The sequence below is a fragment of the Myotis yumanensis genome, unplaced genomic scaffold, assembly GCF_028538775.1.
Source record: "Myotis yumanensis isolate MYYU_CA2020_CCGP unplaced genomic scaffold, mMyoYum1.0.hap1 SCAF_25, whole genome shotgun sequence".
NCBI classification, from domain to species: Eukaryota; Metazoa; Chordata; class Mammalia; order Chiroptera; family Vespertilionidae; genus Myotis; species Myotis yumanensis.
The window spans coordinates 1,692,934-1,717,699 of NW_027223776.1; positions in this window are offsets into that span (position 1 = coordinate 1,692,934).

Below are 24,766 nucleotides of genomic sequence, written 5' to 3' on the forward strand. Positions count from 1 at the left end.
ACCGTAATGACACAGATATATTTAAGTCATTGCAAATTTAACGTCATAGCCATTTTGATGTCATAGCCATTGTGATGTCTGAGCCATTGCAACATCAGAGTTACTATAAAGTCATGGCCACTGCTTTGGCATAGCCTTTGTAGCTAGATAGCCACTGTGATCTCATGGCCATTGGAATGTCATAGCCACTATGATGTCATAGAAACTGTGATGTCATAGCCATTGTGACATCACAGCGACTATAACATCATATCTACTGTAAGGTCAAAGCCACTGTAGTTTCATAGACATTGTTATGTCATCGCCGTTGACTTCATAACCATCATGATGTCAGACACATTGTGATGGCATAGCCACTATAATGTCACGGCCATCGTAACGTGATAGGCCCCACAATGCCATAGAGATAGTATAGTCATTTCCACTGTCCCGTAAGAGCCATTGTGACGTCATAGCCATTGTATGTCATAGGCATTGTGACGTCATAGCCATTGAAACCTCATAGCCACATTAATGTCATCGCCATTGAAACGTCGTCACCTTTGAAATATCATATACATTGTAAAGTCATCGCATTTGTAATATCCTAGCCATTGTGTCGGCATACTCATTGTCATCATAGCCATCGTCATCATGGCCATGAAAACATCAGAGCCGTGGTAACGTCATAGCTACTATGACGTCATAACCACAATAATGTCATAGCCTTTGTAAAGTCATAGTCACAATAATATCACAGACATTGTACCGTTATAGCCATTGTGACATCATAGCCACCGTAACATCATAGCCCTTTTGATGTCATAGTCATTGTGAAGTCATGCCATTTGTGACTTCATAGCAATTGCGATGTCATTGCCATCATGACGTCACAGCAACCGTGCCGTCCTGGCCACTATAATGTCACAGCCAATGTAATATCTTAGGCACTACCATGCAACAGACATAGTAAAGTTATTCCCACTGTATTGTCATAGCCATTGTGACGTCGTAGCCATTGTGACGTCATAGCAATTGGAACATCGGAGCCCTTGTGATATCATATTCATTGTGAAGGCCTTCAATTGAGACTTCATACCATTTGTGATGTCATAGCCACTAGCACATCATATCTACTGGAAAGTCGTGGCTCTTGCAATATCATAGCTACTGTAGTGTCATAGGCAATGAAACCTCGGATCCATAGTAATGGCCTAGCCAGTCTAGTGCCATATCCATTGTGCCTTCAGACCCATTGTGATATCATAGCCATTGTAACCTCATAGGCACTATCCCATCACAGCCATTGAGACGGCGTAGCATTTGTAAGGTCACAGACATCGGAAAGTAATAATATTTGAAATATCGTAGCCATTGTGTCGGCGTAGCCATTTTCAATATAGCCATCGTCACGTCGTAGCCATCATAACATCAGAGCCATTGTAACTTCGTAGCCACTGGGACGTCCTACCCACTATAATGTCATAGCTTTTATAACGTCATAGTCATGATAATATCAGAGCCAATGCAACGCCATAGGAATTGTGACGTTGTAGCAGTTGTGACATAGCAATTTTAACATCAAGGCTGTTGTGACATCACATAAACGTGAAGCCATATCAAGTGTGACTTCGTAGCAATTGTGATGTCACAGCCATTATCAAGTCATATCCATAGTGATGACGGCGCCATTGTGACGTCATACCCACTTTAATTTCATAGCCATTGTAAAGTCACAGCTACTACAATGCCACAGGAATTGCATCGTCATAGCCACGATCATGTCACAGCCATTGTGACGTCACGGGCACCGTAATGACACAGACATATTTAAGTCATTGCAAATTTAACGTCATAGCCTTTTTGATGTCATAGCCATTGTGATGTCTGAGCCATTGCAACATCAGAGTTACTATAAAGTCATGGCCACTCCTTTGGCATAGCCTTTGAGGCTAGATAGCCACTGTGATCTCATGGCCATTGGAATGTCATAGCCACTATGATGTCATAGAAACTGTGATGTCATAGCCATTGTGACATCACAGCGACTATAACATCATATCTACTGTAAGGTCAAAGCCACTGTAGTTTCATAGACATTGTTATGTCATCGCCGTTGACTTCATAACCATCATGATGTCAGAGACATTGTGATGGCATAGCCACTATAATGTCACGGCCATCGTAACGTGATAGGCCCCACAATGCCATAGAGATAGTATAGTCATTTCCACTGTCCCGTAAGAGCCATTGTGACGTCATAGCCATTGTATGTCATAGGCATTGTGACGTCATCGCCATTAAAACCTCATAGCCACATTAATGTCATCGCCATTGAATCGTCGTCACCTTTGAAATATCATATACATTGTAAAGTCATCGCATTGGTAATATCCTAGCCATTGTGTTGGCATACTCATTGTCATCATAGCCATCGACATCATGGCCATGAAAACATCAGAGCCGTGGTAACGTCATAGCTACTATGACGTCATAACCACAATAATGTCATAGGCTTTGTAAAGTCATAGTCACAATAATATTACAGACATTGTACCGTTATAGCCATTGTGTCCTCATAGCCATTGTGACATCATAGCCACTGTAACATCATAGCCCTTGTGATGTCATAGTCATTGTGAAGTCATGCCATTTGTGACTTCATTGCAATTGCGATGTCATTGCCATCATGACATTACAGCAACCGAGCCGTCCTGGCCATATAATGTCATAGCCAATGTAATATCTTAGGCACTACTATGCAATAGACATAGTAAAGTCATTCCCACTGTATTGTCATAGCCATTTTGACATCGTAGCCATTGTGACGTCATAGCAATTGGAACATCGTAGCCCTTGTGATATCATAGTCATTGTGAAGGCCTGTCAATTGTGACTTCATACCATTTGTGATGTCATTGCCACTAGCACATCATATCTACTGGACAGTCATGGCTCTTGCAATATCATAGCTCCTGTAGTGTCATAGGCAATGAAACCTCGGATCCATAGTAATGGCCTAGCCACTCTAGTGCCATATCCATTGTGCCTTCAGACCCATTGTGATATCATAGCCATTGTAACCTCATAGCCACTATCCCGTCACAGCCATTGAGACGGCGTAGCATTTGTAAGGTCACAGACATCGGAAAGTAATAATATTTGTAATATCGTAGCCATTGTGTCGGCGTAGCCATTTTCAATATAGCCATCGTCACGTCGTAGCCATCATAACATCAGAGCCAAAGTAACTTCGTAGCCACTGGGACGTCCTAACCACTATAATGTCATAGCTTTTATAACGTCATAGTCATGATAATATCAGAGCCAATGCAACGCCATAGGAATTGTGACGTTGTAGCAGTTGTGACATAGCAATTTTAACATCAAGGCTGTTGTGACATCACATAAACGTGAAGCCATATCAAGTGTGACTTCGTAGCAATTGTGATGTCACAGCCATTATCAAGTCATATCCATAGTGATGACGGCGCCATTGTGACGTCATACCCACTTTAATTTCATAGCCATTGTAAAGTCACAGCTACTACAATGCCACAGGAATTGCATCGTCATAGCCACGATAGTGTCACAGCCATTGTGATGTCACGGGCACCGTAATGACACAGACATATTTAAGTCATTGCAAATATAACGTCATAGCCATTTTGATGTCATAGCCATTGTGCTGTCTGAGCCATTGCAACATCAGAGTTACTATAAAGTCATGGCCACTCCTTTGGCATAGCCTTTGTAACTAGATAGCCACTGTGATCTCATGGCCATTGGATTGTCATAGCCACTATGATGTCATAGAAACTGTGATGTCATAGCCATTGTGACATCACAGCGACTATAACATCATATCTACTGTAAGGTCAAAGCCACTGTAGTTTCATAGACATTGTTATGTCATCGCCGTTGACTTCATAACCATCATGATGTCAGACACATTGTGATGGCATAGCCACTATAATGTCACGGCCATCGTAACGTGATAGGCCCCACAATTCCATAGAGATAGCATAGTCATTTCCACTGTCCCGTAAGAGCCATTGTGACGTCAAAGCCATTGTATGTCATAGGCATTGTGACGTCATAGCCATTGAAACCTCATAGCCACATTAATGTCATCGCCACTGAAACGTCGTCACCTTTGAAATATCATATACATTGTATAGTCATCGCATTTGTAATATCCTAGCCATTGTGTCGGCATACTCATTGTCATCATAGCCATCATCATCATGGCCATGAAAATATCAGAGCCGTGGTAACGTCATAGCTACTATGACGTCATAACCACAATAATGTCATAGCCTTTGTAAAGTCATAGTCAATAATATCACAGACATTGTACCGTTATAGCCATTGTGTCCTCATAGCCATTGTGACATCATAGCCACTGTAACATCATAGCCCTTGTGATGTCATAGTCATTGTGAAGTCATGCCATTTGTGACTTCATAGCAATTGCGATGTCATTGCCATCATGACGTTACAGCAACCGTGCCGTCCTGGCCACTATAATGTCACAGCCAATGTAATATCTTAGGCACTACTATGCAATAGACATAGTAAAGTCATTCCCACTGTATTGTCATAGCCATTTTGACATCGTAGCCATTGTGACGTCATAGCAATTGGAACATCGTAGCCCTTGTGATATCATAGTCATTGTGAAGGCCTGTCAATTGTGACTTCATACCATTTGTGATGTCATTGCCACTAGCACATCATATCTACTGGACAGTCATGGCTCTTGCAATATCATAGCTCCTGTAGTGTCATAGGCAATGAAACCTCGGATCCATAGTAATGGCCTAGCCACTCTAGTGCCATATCCATTGTGCCTTCAGACCCATTGTGATATCATAGCCATTGTAACCTCATAGCCACTATCCCGTCTCAGCCATTGAGACGGCATAGCATTTGTAAGGTCACAGACATCGGAAAGTAATAATATTTGTAATATCGTAGCCATTGTGTCGGCGTAGCCATTTTCAATATAGCCATCGTCACGTCGTAGCCATCATAACATCAGAGCCATTGTAAATTCGTAGCCACTGGGACGTCCTACCCACTATAATGTCATAGCTTTTATAACGTCATAGTCATGATAATATCAGAGCCACTGCAACGCCATAGGAATTGTGACGTTGTAGCAGTTGTGACATAGCAATTTTAACATCAAGGCTGTTGTGACATCACATAAACGTAGAGCCATATCAAGTGTGACTTCGTAGCAATTGTGATGTCACGGCCATTATCAAGTCATAGCCATAGTGATGACGGCGCCATTGTGACGTCATACCCACTTTAATTTCATAGCCATTGTAAAGTCACAGCTACTACAATGCCACAGGAATTGCATCGTCATAGCCACGATCATGTCACAGCCATTGTGACGTCACGGGCACCCTAATGACACAGATATATTTAAGTCATTGCAAATTTAACGTCATAGCCATTTTGATGTCATAGCCATTGTGATGTCTGAGCCATTGCAACATCAGAGTTACTATAAAGTCATGGCCACTCCTTTGGCATAGCCTTTGTAGCTAGATAGCCACTGTGATCTCATGGCCATTGGAATGTCATAGCCACTATGATGTCATAGAAACTGTGATGTCATAGCCATTGTGACATCACAGCGACTATAACATCATATCTACTGTAAGGTCAAAGCCACTGTAGTTTCATAGACATTATTATGTCATCGCCGTTGACTTCATAACCATCATGATGTCAGAGACATTGTGATGGCATAGCCACTATAACGTCACGGCCATCGTAACGTGATAGGCCCCACAATGCCATAGAGATAGTATAGTCATTTCCACTGTCCCGTAAGAGCCATTGTGACGTCATAGCCATTGTATGTCATAGGCATTGTGACGTCATAGCCATTGAAACCTCATAGCCACATTAATGTCATCGCCATCGAAACGTCGTCACCTTTGAAATATCATATACATTGTAAAGTCATCGCATTTGTAATATCCTAGCCATTGTGTCGGCATACTCATTGTCATCATAGCCATCGTCACCATGGCCATGAAAACATCAGAGCCGTGGTAACGTCATAGCTACTATGACGTCATAACCACAATAATGTCATAGCCTTTGTAAAGTCATAGTCACAATAATATCACAGACATTGTACCGTTATAGCCATTGTGTCCTCATAGCCATTGTGACATCATAGCCACTGTAACATCATAGCCCTTGTGATGTCATAGTCATTGTGAAGTCATGCCATTTGTGACTTCATTGCAATTGCGATGTCATTGCCATCATGACATTACAGCAACCGTGCCGTCCTGGCCACTATAATGTCACAGCCAATGTAATATCTTAGGCACTACTATGCAATAGACATAGTAAAGTCATTCCCACTGTATTGTCATAGCCATTTTGACATCGTAGCCATTGTGACGTCATAGCAATTGGAACATCGTAGCCCTTGTGATATCATAGTCATTGTGAAGGCCTGTCAATTGTGACTTCATACCATTTGTGATGTCATTGCCACTAGCACATCATATCTTCTGGACAGTCATGGCTCTTGCAATATCATAGCTCCTGTAGTGTCATAGGCAATGAAACCTCGGATCCATAGTAATGGCCTAGCCACTCTAGTGCCATATCCATTGTGCCTTCAGACCCATTGTGATATCATAGCCATTGTAACCTCATAGCCACTATCCCGTCACAGCCATTGAGACGGCGTAGCATTTGTAAGGTCACAGACATCGGAAAGTAATAATATTTGTAATATCGTAGCCATTGTGTCGGCGTAGCCATTTTCAATATAGCCATCGTCACGTCGTAGCCATCATAACATCAGAGCCAAAGTAACTTCGTAGCCACTGGGACGTCCTAACCACTATAATGTCATAGCTTTTATAACGTCATAGTCATGATAATATCAGAGCCAATGCAACGCCATAGGAATTGTGACGTTGTAGCAGTTGTGACATAGCAATTTTAACATCAAGGCTGTTGTGACATCACATAAACGTGAAGCCATATCAAGTGTGACTTCGTAGCAATTGTGATGTCACAGCCATTATCAAGTCATATCCATAGTGATGACGGCGCCATTGTGACGTCATACCCACTTTAATTTCATAGCCATTGTAAAGTCACAGCTACTACAATGCCACAGGAATTGCATCGTCATAGCCACGATAGTGTCACAGCCATTGTGATGTCACGGGCACCGTAATGACACAGACATATTTAAGTCATTGCAAATATAACGTCATAGCCATTTTGATGTCATAGCCATTGTGCTGTCTGAGCCATTGCAACATCAGAGTTACTATAAAGTCATGGCCACTCCTTTGGCATAGCCTTTGTAACTAGATAGCCACTGTGATCTCATGGCCATTGGATTGTCATAGCCACTATGATGTCATAGAAACTGTGATGTCATAGCCATTGTGACATCACAGCGACTATAACATCATATCTACTGTAAGGTCAAAGCCACTGTAGTTTCATAGACATTGTTATGTCATCGCCGTTGACTTCATAACCATCATGATGTCAGAGACATTGTGATGGCATAGCCACTATAATGTCACGGCCATCGTAACGTGATAGGCCCCACAATTCCATAAGATAGCATAGTCATTTCCACTGTCCCGTAAGAGCCATTGTGACGTCAAAGCCATTGTATGTCATAGGCATTGTGACGTCTTAGCCATTGAAACCTCATAGCCACATTAATGTCATCGCCATTGAAACGTCGTCACCTTTGAAATATCATATACATTGTATAGTCATCGCATTTGTAATATCCTAGCCATTGTGTCGGCATACTCATTGTCATCATAGCCATCGTCATCATGGCCATGAAAATATCAGAGCCGTGGTAACGTCATAGCTACTATGACGTCATAACCACAATAATGTCATAGCCTTTGTAAAGTCATAGTCACAATAATATCACAGACATTGTACCGTTATAGCCATTGTGTCCTCATAGCCATTGTGACATCATAGCCACTGTAACGTCATAGCCCTTGTGATGTCATAGTCATTGTGAAGTCATGCCATTTTTGACTTCATAGCAATTGCGATGTCATTGCCATCATGACGTTACAGCAACCGTGCCGTCCTGGCCACTATAATGTCACAGCCAATGTAATATCTTAGGCACTACTATGCAATAGACATAGTAAAGTCATTCCCACTGTATTGTCATAGCCATTTTGACATCGTAGCCATTGTGACGTCATAGCAATTGGAACATCGTAGCCCTTGTGATATCATAGTCATTGTGAAGGCCTGTCAATTGTGACTTCATACCATTTGTGATGTCATTGCCACTAGCACATCATATCTACTGGACAGTCATGGCTCTTGCAATATCATAGCTACTGTAGTGTCATAGGCAATGAAACCTCGGATCCATAGTAATGGCCTAGCCACTCTAGTGCCATATCCATTGAGCCTTCAGACCCATTGTGATATCATAGCCATTGTAACCTCATAGCCACTATCCCGTCTCAGCCATTGAGACGGCATAGCATTTGTAAGGTCACAGACATCGGAAAGTAATAATATTTGTAATATCGTAGCCATTGTGTCGGCGTAGCCATTTTCAATATAGCCCTCGTCACGTCGTAGCCATCATAACATCAGAGCCATTGTAAATTCGTAGCCACTGGGACGTCCTACCCACTATAATGTCATAGCTTTTATAACGTCATAGTCATGATAATATCACAGCTATTGCAACGCCATAGGAATTGTGACGTTGTAGCAGTTGTGACATAGCAATTTTAACATCAAGGCTGTTGTGACATCACATAAACGTAGAGCCATATCAAGTGTGACTTCGTAGCAATTGTGATGTCACGGCCATTATCAAGTCATAGCCATAGTGATGACGGCGCCATTGTGACGTCATACCCACTTTAATTTCATAGCCATTGTAAAGTCACAGCTACTACAATGCCACAGGAATTGCATCGTCATAGCCACGATCATGTCACAGCCATTGTGACGTCACGGGCACCGTAATGACACAGATATATTTAAGTCATTGCAAATTTAACGTCATAGCCATTTTGATGTCATAGCCATTGTGATGTCTGAGCCATTGCAACATCAGAGTTACTATAAAGTCATGGCCACTCCTTTGGCATAGCCTTTGTAGCTAGATAGCCACTGTGATCTCATGGCCATTGGAATGTCATAGCCACTATGATGTCATAGAAACTGTGATGTCATAGCCATTGTGACATCACAGCGACTATAACATCATATCTACTGTAAGGTCAAAGCCACTGTAGTTTCATAGACATTGTTATGTCATCGCCGTTGACTTCATAACCATCATGATGTCAGACACATTGTGATGGCATAGCCACTATAATGTCACGGCCATCGTAACGTGATAGGCCCCACAATGCCATAGAGATAGTATAGTCATTTCCACTGTCCCGTAAGAGCCATTGTGACGTCATAGCCATTGTATGTCATAGGCATTGTGACGTCATAGCCATTGAAACCTCATAGCCACATTAATGTCATCGCCATTGAAACGTCGTCACCTTTGAAATATCATATACATTGTAAAGTCATCGCATTTGTAATATCCTAGCCATTGTGTCGGCATACTCATTGTCATCATAGCCATCGTCATCATGGCCATGAAAACATCAGAGCCGTGGTAAGGTCATAGCTACTATGACGTCATAACCACAATAATGTCATAGCCTTTGTAAAGTCATAGTCACAATAATATCACAGACATTGTACCGTTATAGCCATTGTGTCCTCATAGCCATTGTGACATCATAGCCACTGTAACATCATAGCCCTTGTGATGTCATAGTCATTGTGAAGTCATGCCATTTGTGACTTCATAGCAATTGCGATGTCATTGCCATCATGACGTCACAGCAACCGTGCCGTCCTGGCCACTATAATGTCACAGCCAATGTAATATCTTAGGCACTACCATGCAACAGACATAGTAAAGTTATTCCCACTGTATTGTCATAGCCATTGTGACGTCGTAGCCATTGTGACGTCATAGCAATTGGAACATCGGAGCCCTTGTGATATCATAGTCATTGTGAAGGCCTTCAATTGAGACTTCATACCATTTGTGATGTCATAGCCACTAGCACATCATATCTACTGGAAAGTCGTGGCTCTTGCAATATCATAGCTACTGTAGTGTCATAGGCAATGAAACCTCGGATCCATAGTAATGGCCTAGCCAGTCTAGTGCCATATCCATTGTGCCTTCAGACCCATTGTGATATCATAGCCATTGTAACCTCATAGCCACTATCCCGTCACAGCCATTGAGACGGCGTAGCATTTGTAAGGCCACAGACATCGGAAAGTAATAATATTTGAAATATCGTAGCCATTGTGTCGGCGTAGCCATTTTCAATATAGCCATCGTCACGTCGTAGCCATCATAACATCAGAGCCAAAGTAACTTCGTAGCCACTGGGACGTCCTAACCACTATAATGTCATAGCTTTTATAACGTCATAGTCATGATAATATCAGAGCCAATGCAACGCCATAGGAATTGTGACGTTGTAGCAGTTGTGACATAGCAATTTTAACATCAAGGCTGTTGTGACATCACATAAACGTGAAGCCATATCAAGTGTGACTTCGTAGCAATTGTGATGTCACAGCCATTATCAAGTCATATCCATAGTGATGAAGGCGCCATTGTGACGTCATACCCACTTTAATTTCATAGCCATTGTAAAGTCACAGCTACTACAATGCCACAGGAATTGCATCGTCATAGCCACGATCATGTCACAGCCATTGTGACGTCACGGGCACCGTAATGACACAGACATATTTAAGTCATTGCAAATTTAACGTCATAGCCTTTTTGATGTCATAGCCATTGTGATGTCTGAGCCATTGCAACATCAGAGTTACTATAAAGTCATGGCCACTCCTTTGGCATAGCCTTTGTAGCTAGATAGCCACTGTGATCTCATGGCCATTGGAATGTCATAGCCACTATGATGTCATAGAAACTGTGATGTCATAGCCATTGTGACATCACAGCGACTATAACATCATATCTACTGTAAGGTCAAAGCCACTGTAGTTTCATAGACATTGTTATGTCATCGCCGTTGACTTCATAACCATCATGATGTCAGAGACATTGTGATGGCATAGCCACTATAATGTCACGGCCATCGTAACGTGATAGGCCCCACAATGCCATAGAGATAGTATAGTCATTTCCACTGTCCCGTAAGAGCCATTGTGACGTCATAGCCATTGTATGTCATAGGCATTGTGACGTCATCGCCATTAAAACCTCATAGCCACATTAATGTCATCGCCATTGAATCGTCGTCACCTTTGAAATATCATATACATTGTAAAGTCATCGCATTGGTAATATCCTAGCCATTGTGTTGGCATACTCATTGTCATCATAGCCATCGACATCATGGCCATGAAAACATCAGAGCCGTGGTAACGTCATAGCTACTATGACTTCATAACCACAATAATGTCATAGGCTTTGTAAAGTCATAGTCACAATAATATCACAGACATTGTACCGTTATAGCCATTGTGTCCTCATAGCCATTGTGACATCATAGCCACTGTAACATCATAGCCCTTGTGATGTCATAGTCATTGTGAAGTCATGCCATTTGTGGTTTCATTGCAATTGCGATGTCATTGCCATCATGACATTACAGCAACCGTGCCGTCCTGGCCACTATAATGTCACAGCCAATGTAATATCTTAGGCACTACCATGCAATAGACACAGTAAAGTCATTCCCACTGTATTGTCATAGCCATTGTGAGGTCCTAGCCATTGTGACGTCATAGCAATTGGAACATCGGAGCCCTTGTGATATCATAGTCATTGTGAAGGCCTGTCAATTGTGACTTCATACCATTTGTGATGTCATTGCCACTAGCACATCATATCTACTGGACAGTCATGGCTCTTGCAATATCATAGCTCCTGTAGTGTCATAGGCAATGAAACCTCGGATCCATAGTAATGGCCTAGCCACTCTAGTGCCATATCCATTGTGCCTTCAGACCCATTGTGATATCATAGCCATTGTAACCTCATAGCCACTATCCCGTCACAGCCATTGAGACGGCGTAGCATTTGTAAGGTCACAGACATCGGAAAGTAATAATATTTGTAATATCGTAGCCATTGTGTCGGCGTAGCCATTTTCAATATAGCCATCGTCACGTCGTAGCCATCATAACATCAGAGCCAAAGTAACTTCGTAGCCACTGGGACGTACTACCCACTATAATGTCATAGCTTTTATAACGTCATAGTCATGATAATATCACAGCTATTGCAACGCCATAGGAATTGTGACGTTGTAGCAGTTGTGACATAGCAATTTTAACATCAAGGCTGTTGTGACATCACATAAACGTGAAGCCATATCAAGTGTGACTTCGTAGCAATTGTGATGTCACGGCCATTATCAAGTCATAGCCATAGTGATGACGGCGCCATTGTGACGTCATACCCACTTTAATTTCATAGCCATTGTAAAGTCACAGCTACTACAATGCCAAAGGAATTGCATCGTCATAGCCACGATCATGTCACAGCCATTGTGACGTCACGGGCACCGTAATGACACAGATATATTTAAGTCATTGCAAATTTAACGTCATAGCCATTTTGATGTCATAGCCATTGTGATGTCTGAGCCATTGCAACATCAGAGTTACTATAAAGTCATGGCCACTGCTTTGGCATAGCCTTTGTAGCTAGATAGCCACTGTGATCTCATGGCCATTGGAATGTCATAGCCACTATGATGTCATAGAAACTGTGATGTCATAGCCATTGTGACATCACAGCGACTATAACATCATATCTACTGTAAGGTCAAAGCCACTGTAGTTTCATAGACATTGTTATGTCATCGCCGTTGACTTCATAACCATCATGATGTCAGACACATTGTGATGGCATAGCCACTATAATGTCACGGCCATCGTAACGTGATAGGCCCCACAATGCCATAGAGATAGTATAGTCATTTCCACTGTCCCGTAAGAGCCATTGTGACGTCATAGCCATTGTATGTCATAGGCATTGTGACGTCATAGCCATTGAAACCTCATAGCCACATTAATGTCATCGCCATTGAAACGTCGTCACCTTTGAAATATCATATACATTGTAAAGTCATCGCATTTGTAATATCCTAGCCATTGTGTCGGCATACTCATTGTCATCATAGCCATCGTCATCATGGCCATGAAAACATCAGAGCCGTGGTAACGTCATAGCTACTATGACGTCATAACCACAATAATGTCATAGCCTTTGTAAAGTCATAGTCACAATAATATCACAGACATTGTACCGTTATAGCCATTGTGACATCATAGCCACCGTAACATCATAGCCCTTGTGATGTCATAGTCATTGTGAAGTCATGCCATTTGTGACTTCATAGCAATTGCGATGTCATTGCCATCATGACGTCACAGCAACCGTGCCGTCCTGGCCACTATAATGTCACAGCCAATGTAATATCTTAGGCACTACCATGCAACAGACATAGTAAAGTTATTCCCACTGTATTGTCATAGCCATTGTGACGTCGTAGCCATTGTGACGTCATAGCAATTGGAACATCGGAGCCCTTGTGATATCATATTCATTGTGAAGGCCTTCAATTGAGACTTCATACCATTTGTGATGTCATAGCCACTAGCACATCATATCTACTGGAAAGTCGTGGCTCTTGCAATATCATAGCTACTGTAGTGTCATAGGCAATGAAACCTCGGTTCCATAGTAATGGCCTAGCCAGTCTAGTGCCATATCCATTGTGCCTTCAGACCCATTGTGATATCATAGCCATTGTAACCTCATAGGCACTATCCCATCACAGCCATTGAGACGGCGTAGCATTTGTAAGGTCACAGACATCGGAAAGTAATAATATTTGAAATATCGTAGCCATTGTGTCGGCGTAGCCATTTCCAATATAGCCATCGTCACGTCGTAGCCATCATAACATCAGAGCCATTGTAACTTCGTAGCCACTGGGACGTCCTACCCACTATAATGTCATAGCTTTTATAACGTCATAGTCATGATAATATCAGAGCCAATGCAACGCCATAGGAATTGTGACGTTGTAGCAGTTGTGACATAGCAATTTTAACATCAAGGCTGTTGTGACATCACATAAACGTGAAGCCATATCAAGTGTGACTTCGTAGCAATTGTGATGTCACAGCCATTATCAAGTCATATCCATAGTGATGACGGCGCCATTGTGACGTCATACCCACTTTAATTTCATAGCCATTGTAAAGTCACAGCTACTACAATGCCACAGGAATTGCATCGTCATAGCCACGATCATGTCACAGCCATTGTGACGTCACGGGCACCGTAATGACACAGACATATTTAAGTCATTGCAAATTTAACGTCATAGCCTTTTTGATGTCATAGCCATTGTGATGTCTGAGCCATTGCAACATCAGAGTTACTATAAAGTCATGGCCACTCCTTTGGCATAGCCTTTGTAGCTAGATAGCCACTGTGATCTCATGGCCATTGGAATGTCATAGCCACTATGATGTCATAGAAACTGTGATGTCATAGGTATTGTGACATCACAGCGACTATAACATATCTACTGTAAGGTCAAAGCCACTGTAGTTTCATAGACATTATTATGTCATCGCCGTTGACTTCATAACCATCATGATGTCAGAGACATTGTGATGGCATAGCCACTATAACGTCACGGCCATCGTAACGTGATAGGCCCCACAATGCCATAGAGATAGTATAGTCATTTCCACTGTCACGTAAGAGCCATTGTGACGTCATAGCCATTGTATGTCATAGGCATTGTGACGTCATAGCCATTGAAACCTCATAGCCACATTAATGTCATCGCCATTGAAACGTCGTCACCTTTGAAATATCATATACATTGTAAAGTCATCGCATTTGTAATATCCTAGCCATTGTGTCGGCATACTCATTGTCATCATAGCCATCGTCATCATGGCCATGAAAACATCAGAGCCGTGGTAACGTCATAGCTACTATGACGTCATAACCACACTAACCTCATAGCCTTTGTAAAGTCATAGTCACAATAATATCACAGACATTGTACCGTTATAGCCATTGTGTCCTCATAGCCATTGTGACATCATAGCCACTGTAACATCATAGCCCTTGTGATGTCATAGTCATTGTGAAGTCATGCCATTTGTGACTTCATTGCAATTGCGATGTCATTGCCATCATGACATTACAGCAACCGAGCCGTCCTGGCCATATAATGTCATAGCCAATGTAATATCTTAGGCACTACTATGCAATAGACATAGTAAAGTCATTCCCACTGTATTGTCATAGCCATTTTGACATCGTAGCCATTGTGACGTCATAGCAATTGGAACATCGTAGCCCTTGTGATATCATAGTCATTGTGAAGGCCTGTCAATTGTGACTTCATACCATTTGTGATGTCATTGCCACTAGCACATCATATCTACTGGACAGTCATGGCTCTTGCAATATCATAGCTCCTGTAGTGTCATAGGCAATGAAACCTCGGATCCATAGTAATGGCCTAGCCACTCTAGTGCCATATCCATTGTGCCTTCAGACCCATTGTGATATCATAGCCATTGTAACCTCATAGCCACTATCCCGTCACAGCCATTGAGACGGCGTAGCATTTGTAAGGTCACAGACATCGGAAAGTAATAATATTTGTAATATCGTAGCCATTGTGTCGGCGTAGCCATTTTCAATATAGCCATCGTCACGTCGTAGCCATCATAACATCAGAGCCAAAGTAACTTCGTAGCCACTGGGACGTCCTAACCACTATAATGTCCTAGCTTTTATAACGTCATAGTCATGATAATATCAGAGCCAATGCAACGCCATAGGAATTGTGACGTTGTAGCAGTTGTGACATAGCAATTTTAACATCATAGCTGTTGTGACATCATAAACGTGAAGCCACATCAAGTGTGACTTCGTTGCAATTGTGATGTCACGGCCATTATCAAGTCATAGGCATAGTGATGATGGCGCCATTGGGACGTCATACCCACTTTAATTTCATAGCCATTGAAAAGTCACAGCTACTACAATGCCACAGGAATTATATCGTCATAGCCACGATCATATCACAGCCATTGTGACGTCACGGGCACCGTAATGACACAGATATATTTAAGTCATTGCAAATTTAACGTCATAGCCATTTTGATGTCATAGCCATTGTGATGTCTGAGCCATTGCAACATCAGAGTTACTATAAAGTCATGGCCCCTCCTTTGGCATAGCCTTTGTAGCTAGATAGCCACTGTGATCTCATGGCCATTGGAATGTCATAGCCACTATGATGTCATAGAAACTGTGATGTCATAGCCATTGTGACATCACAGCGAGTATAACATCATATCTACTGTAAGGTCAAAGCCACTGTAGTTTCATAGACATTGTTATGTCATCGCCGTTGACTTCATAACCATCATGATGTCAGAGACATTGTGATGGCATAGCCACTATAATGTCACGGCCATCGTAACGTGATAGGCCCCACAATGCCATAGAGATGGTATAGTCATTTCCACTGTCCCGTAAGAGCCATTGTGACGTCATAGCCATTGTATGTCATAGGCATTGTGACGTCATCGCCATTAAATCCTCATAGCCACATTCATGTCATCGCCATTGAATCGTCGTCACCTTTGAAATATCATATACATTGTAAAGTCATCGCATTGGTAATAACCTAGCCATTGTGTTGGCATACTCATTGTCATCATAGCCATCGACATCATGGCCATGAAAACATCAGAGCCGTGGTAACGTCATAGCTACTATGACGTCATAACCACAATAATATCATAGGCTTTGTAAAGTCATAGTCACAATAATATTACAGACATTGTACCGTTATAGCCATTGTGTCCTCATAGCCATTGTGACATCATAGCCACTGTAACATCATAGCCCTTGTGATGTCATAGTCATTGTGAAGTCATGCCATTTGTGACTTCATTGCAATTGCGATGTCATTGCCATCATGACATTACAGCAACCGTGCCGTCCTGGCCACTATAATGTCACAGCCAATGTAATATCTTAGGCACTACTATGCAATAGACATAGTAAAGTCAATCCCACTGTATTGTCATAGCCATTTTGACATCGTAGCCATTGTGACGTCATAGCAATTGGAACATCGTAGCCCTTGTGATATCATAGTCATTGTGAAGGCCTGTCAATTGTGACTTCATACCATTTGTGATGTCATTGCCACTAGCACATCATATCTACTGGACAGTCATGGCTCTTGCAATATCATAGCTCCTGTAGTGTCATAGGCAATGAAACCTCGGATCCATAGTAATGGCCTAGCCACTCTAGTGCCATATCCATTGTGCCTTCAGACCCATTGTGATATCATAGCCATTGTAACCTCATAGCCACTATCCCGTCACAGCCATTGAGACGGCGTAGCATTTGTAAGGTCACAGACATCGGAAAGTAATAATATTTGAAATATCGTAGCCATTGTGTCGGCGTAGCCATTTTCAATATAGCCATCGTCACGTCGTAGCCATCATAACATCAGAGCCAAAGTAACTTCGTAGCCACTGGGACGTCCTACCCACTATAATGTCATAGCTTTTATAACGTCATAGTCATGATAATATCAGAGCCAATGCAACGCCATAGGAATTGTGACGTTGTAGCAGTTGTGACATAGCAATTTTAACATCAAGGCTGTTGTGACATCACATAAACGTGAAGCCATATCGAGTGTGACTTCGTAGCAATTGTGATGTCACAGCCATTATCAAGTCATATCCATAGTGATGACGGCGCCATTGTGACGTCATACCCACTTTAATTTCATAGCCATTGTAAAGTCACAGCTACTACAATGCCACAGGAATTGCATCGTCATAGCCACGATACTGTCACAGCCATTGTGACGTCACGGGCACCGTAATGACACAGACATATTTAAGTCATTGCAAATATAACGTCATAGCCATTTTGATGTCATAGCCATTGTGATGTTTGAGCCATTGCAACATCAGAGTTACTATAAAGTCATGGCCACTCCTTTGGCATAGCCTTTGTAACTAGATAGCCACTGTGATCTCATGGCCATTGGAATGTCATAGCCACTATGATGTCATAGAAACTGTGATGTCATAGGCATTGTGACATCACAGCGACTATAACATATCTACTGTAAGGTCAAAGCCACTGTAGTTTCATAGACATTGTTATGTCATCGCCGTTGACTTCATAACCATCATGATGTCAGACACATTGTGATGGCATAGCCACTATAATGTCACTGCCATCGTAACGTGATAGGCCCCACAATGCCATAGAGATAGTATAGTCATTTCCACTGTCCCGTAAGAGCCATTGTGACGTCATAGCCATTGTATGTCATAGGCATTGTGACGTCATAGCCATTGAAACCTCATAGCCACATTAATGTCATCGCCATTGAAACGTCGTCACCTTTGAAATATCATATACATTGTAAAGTCATCGCATTTGTAATATCCTAGCCATTGTGTCGGCATACTCATTGTCATCATAGCCATCGTCATCATGGCCATGAAAACATCAGAGCCGTGGTAAGGTCATAGCTACTATGACGTCATAACCACAATAATGTCATAGCCTTTGCAAAGTCATAGTCACAATAATATCACAGACATTGTACCGTTATAGCCATTGTGTCCTCATAGCCATTGTGACATCATAGCCACTGTAACATCATAGCCCTTGTGATGTCATAGTCATTGTGAAGTCATGCCATTTGTGACTTCATAGCAATTGCGATGTCATTGCCATCATGACGTTACAGCAACCGTGCCGTCCTGGCCACTATAATGTCACAGCCAATGTAATATCTTAGGCACTACTATGCAATAGACATAGTAAAGTCATTCCCACTGTATTGTCATAGCCATTTTGACATCGTAGCCATTGTGACGTCATAGCAATTGGAACATCGTAGCCCTTGTGATATCATAGTCATTGTGAAGGCCTGTCAATTGTGACTTCATACCATTTGTGATGTCATTGCCACTAGCACATCATATCTACTGGACAGTCATGGCTCTTGCAATATCATAGCTCCTGTAGTGTCATAGGCAATGAAACCTAGGATCCATAGTAATGGCCTAGCCAGTCTAGTGCCATATCCATTGTGCCTTCAGACCCATTGTGATATCATAGCCATTGTAAACTCATAGCCACTATCCCGTCACAGCCATTGAGACGGCATAGCATTTGTAAGGTCACAGACATCGGAAAGTAATAATATTTGTAATATCGTAGCCATTGTGTCGGCGTAGCCATTTTCAATATAGCCATCGTCACGTCGTAGCCATCATAACATCAGAGCCATTGTAAATTCGTAGCAACTGGGACGTCCTACCCACTATAATGTCATAGCTTTTATAACGTCATAGTCATGATAATATCACAGCTACTGCAACGCCATAGGAATGGTGACGTTGTAGCAGTTGTGACATAGCAATTTTAACATCAAGGCTGTTGTGACATCACATAAACGTAGAGCCATATCAAGTGTGACTTCGTAGCTATTGTGATGTCACGGCCATTATCAAGTCATAGCCATAGTGATGACGGCGCCATTGTGACGTCATACCCACTTTAATTTCATAGCCATTGTAAAGTCACAGCTATTACAATGCCACAGGAATTGCACCGTCATAGCCACGATCATGTCACAGCCATTGTGACGTCACGGGCACCGTAATGACACAGATATATTTAAGTCATTGCAAATTTAACGTCATAGCCATTTTGATGTCATAGCCATTGTGATGTCTGAGCCATTGCAACATCAGAGTTACTATAAAGTCATGGCCACTCTGATGGCATAGCCTCTGTAGCTAGATAGCCACTGTGATCTCATGGCCATTGGAATGTCATAGCCACTATGATGTCATAGAAACTGTGATGTCATAGGTATTGTGACATCACAGCGACTATAACATATCTACTGTAAGGTCAAAGCCACTGTAGTTTCATAGACATTATTATGTCATCGCCGTTGACTTCATAACCATCATGATGTCAGAGACATTGTGATGGCATAGCCACTATAACGTCACGGCCATCGTAACGTGATAGGCCCCACAATGCCATAGAGATAGTATAGTCATTTCCACTGTCACGTAAGAGCCATTGTGACGTCATAGCCATTGTATGTCATAGGCATTGTGACGTCATAGCCATTGAAACCTCAAAGCCACATTAATGTCATCGCCATTGAAACGTCGTCACCTTTGAAATATCATATACATTGTAAAGTCATCGCATTTGTAATATCCTAGCCATTGTGTCGGCATACTCATTGTCATCATAGCCATCGTCATCATGGCCATGAAAACATCAGAGCCGTGGTAACGTCATAGCTACTATGACGTCATAACCACAATAATGTCATAGCCTTTGTAAAGTCATAGTCACAATAATATCACAGACATTGTACCGTTATAGCCATTGTGTCCTCATAGCCATTGTGACATCATAGCCACTGTAACATCATAGCCCTTGTGATGTCATAGTCATTGTGAAGTCATGCCATTTGTGACTTCATAGCAATTGCGATGTCATTGCCATCATGACGTTACAGCAACCGTGCAGTCCTGGCCACTATAATGTCACAGCCAATGTAATATCTTAGGCACTACCATGCAACAGACATAGTAAAGTTATTCCCACTGTATTGTCATAGCCATTGTGACGTCGTAGCCATTGTGACGTCATAGCAATTGGAACATCGGAGCCCTTGTGATATCATAGTCATTGTGAAGGCCTTCAATTGAGACTTCATACCATTTGTGATGTCATAGCCACTAGCACATCATATCTACTGGAAAGTCGTGGCTCTTGCAATATCATAGCTACTGTAGTGTCATAGGCATTGAAACCTCGGATCCATAGTAATGGCCTAGCCAGTCTAGTGCCATATCCATTGTGCCTTCAGACCCATTGTGATATCATAGCCATTGTAACCTCATAGCCACTATCCCGTCACAGCCAAAGAGACGGCGTAGCATTTGTAAGGTCACAGACATCGGAAAGTAATAATATTTGTAATAACGTAGCCATTGTGTCGGCGTAGCCATTTTCAATATAGCCATCGTCACGTCGTAGCCATCATAACATCAGAGCCAAAGTAACTTCGTAGCCACTGGGACGTCCTACCCACTATAATGTCATAGCTTTTATAACGTCATAGTCATGATAATATCAGAGCCAATGCAACGCCATAGGAATTGTGACGTTGTAGCAGTTGTGACATAGCAATTTTAACATCATAGCTGTTGTGACATCACATAAACGTGAAGCCATATCAAGTGTGACTTCGTAGCAATTGTGATGTCACAGCCATTATCAAGTCATATCCATAGTGATGAAGGCGCCATTGTGACGTCATACCCACTTTAATTTCATAGCCATTGTAAAGTCACAGCTACTACAATGCCACAGGAATTGCATCGTCATAGCCACGATCATGTCACAGCCATTGTGACGTCACGGGCACCGTAATGACACAGACATATTTAAGTCATTGCAAATTTAACGTCATAGCCATTTTGATGTCATAGCCATTGTGATGTCTGAGCCATTGCAACATCAGAGTTACTATAAAGTCATGGCCACTCCGTTGGCATAGCCTTTGTAGCTAGATAGCCACTGTGATCTCATGGCCATTGGAATGTCATAGCCACTATGATGTCATAGAAACTGTGATGTCATAGCCATTGTGACATCACAGCGACTATAACATCATATCTACTGTAAGGTCAAAGCCACTGTAGTTTCATAGACATTGTTATGTCATCGCCGTTGACTTCATAACCATCATGATGTCAGAGACATTGTGATGGCATAGCCACTATAATGTCACGGCCATCGTAACGTGATAGGCCCCACAATTCCATAGAGATAGCATAGTCATTTCCACTGTCCCGTAAGAGCCATTGTGACGTCAAAGCCATTGTATGTCATAGGCATTGTGACGTCATAGCCATTGAAACCTCATAGCCACATTAATGTCATCGCCATTGAAACGTCGTCACCTTTGAAATATCATATACATTGTAAAGTCATCGCATTTGTAAAATCCTAGCCATTGTGTCGGCATACTCATTGTCATCATAGCCATCGTCATCATGGCCATGAAAATATCAGAGCCGTGGTAACGTCATAGCTACTATGATGTCATAACCACAATAATGTCATAGCCTTTGTAAAGTCATAGTCACAATAATATCACAGACATTGTACCGTTATAGCCATTGTGTCCTCATAGCCATTGTGACATCATAGCCACTGTAACATCATAGCCCTTGTGATGTCATAGTCATTGTGAAGTCATGCCATTTGTAACTTCATAGCAATTGCGATGTCATTGCCATCATGACGTTACAGCAACCGTGCAGTCCTGGCCACTATAATGTCACAGCCAATGTAATATCTTAGGCACTACCATGCAACAGACATAGTAAAGTTATTCCCACTGTATTGTCATAGCCATTGTGACGTCGTAGCCATTGTGACATCATAGCAATTGGAACATCGGAGCCCTTGTGATATAATAGTCATTGTGAAGGCCTTCAATTGAGACTTCATACCATTTGTGATGTCATAGCCACTAGCACATCATATCTACTGGAAAGTCGTGGCTCTTGCAATATCATAGCTACTGTAGTGTCATAGGCAATGAAACCTCGGATCCATAGTAATGGCCTAGCCAGTCTAGTGCCATATCCATTGTGCCTTCAGACCCATTGTGATATCATAGCCATTGTAACCTCATAGCCACTATCCCGTCACAGCCATTGAGACGGCGTAGCATTTGTAAGGTCACAGACATCGGAAAGTAATAATATTTGTAATAACGTAGCCATTGTGTCGGCGTAGCCATTTTCAATATAGCCATCGTGACGTCGTAGCCATCATAACATCAGAGCCAAAGTAACTTCGTAGCCACTGGGACGTCCTACCCACTATAATGTCATAGCTTTTATAACGTCATAGTCATGATAATATCACAGCTACTGCAACGCCATAGGAATTGTGACGTTGTAGCAGTTGTGACATAGCAATTTTAACATCAAGGCTGTTGTGACATCACATAAACGTAGAGCCATATCAAGTGTGACTTCGTAGCTATTGTGATGTCACGGCAATTATCAAGTCATAGCCATAGTGATGACGGCGCCATTGTGACGTCATACCCACTTTAATTTCATAGCCATTGTAAAGTCACAGCTACTACAATGCCACAGGAATTGCATCGTCATAGCCACGATCATGTCACAGCCATTGTGACGTCACGGGCACCGTAATGACACAGATATATTTAAGTCATTGCAAATTTAACGTCATAGCCATTTTGATGTCATAGCCATAGTGATGTCTGAGCCATTGCAACATCAGAGTTACTATAAAGTCATGGCCACTCTGATGGCATAGCCTCTGTAGCTAGATAGCCACTGTGATCTCATGGCCATTGGAATGTCATAGCCACTATGATGTCATAGAAACTGTGATGTCATAGCCATTGTGACATCACAACGACTATAACATCATATCTACTGTAAGGTCAAAGCCACTGTAGTTTCATAGACATTGTTATGTCATCGCCGTTGACTTCATAACCATCATGATGTCAGAGACATTGTGATGGCATAGCCACTATAATGTCACGGCCATCGTATCGTGATAGGCCCCACAATGCTATAGAGATAGTATAGTCATTTCCACTGTCCCGTAAGAGCCATTGTGACGTCATAGCTATTGTATGTCATAGGCATTGTGACGTCATAGCCATTAAAACCTCATAGCCACATTAATGTCATCGCCATTGAATCGTCGTCACCTTTGAAATATCATATACATTGTAAAGTCATCGCATTGGTAATATCCTAGCCATTGTGTCGGCATACTCATTGTCATCATAGCCATCGACATCATGGCCATGAAAACATCAGAGCCGTGGTAACGTCATAGCTACTATGACGTCATAACCACAATAATGTCATAGGCTTTGTAAAGTCATAGTCACAATAATATCACAGACATTGTACCGTTATAGCCATTGTGTCCTCATAGCCATTGTGACATCATAGCCACTGTAACATCATAGCCCTTGTGATGTCGTAGTCATTGTGAAGTCATGCCATTTGTGACTTCATTGCAATTGCGATGTCATTGCCATCATGACATTACAGCAACCGTGCCGTCCTGGCCAATATAATGTCACAGCCAATGTAATATCTTAGGCACTACTATGTAATAGACATAGTAAAGTCATTCCCACTGTATTGTCATAGCCATTTTGACATCGTAGCCATTGTGACGTCATAGCAATTGGAACATCTTAGCCCTTGTGATATCATAGTCATTGTGAAGGCCTGTCAATTGTGACTTCATACCATTTGTGATGTCATTGCCTCTAGCAATCATATCTACTTTACAGTCATGGCTCTTGCAATATCATAGCTACTGTAGTGTCATAGGCAATGAAACCTCAGATCCATAGTAATGGCCTAGCCAGTCTAGTGCCATATCCATTGTGCCTTCAGACCCATTGTGATATCATAGCCATTGTAACCTCATAGCCACTATCCCGTCACAGCCATTGAGACGGCGTAGCATTTGTAAGGTCACAGACATCGGAAA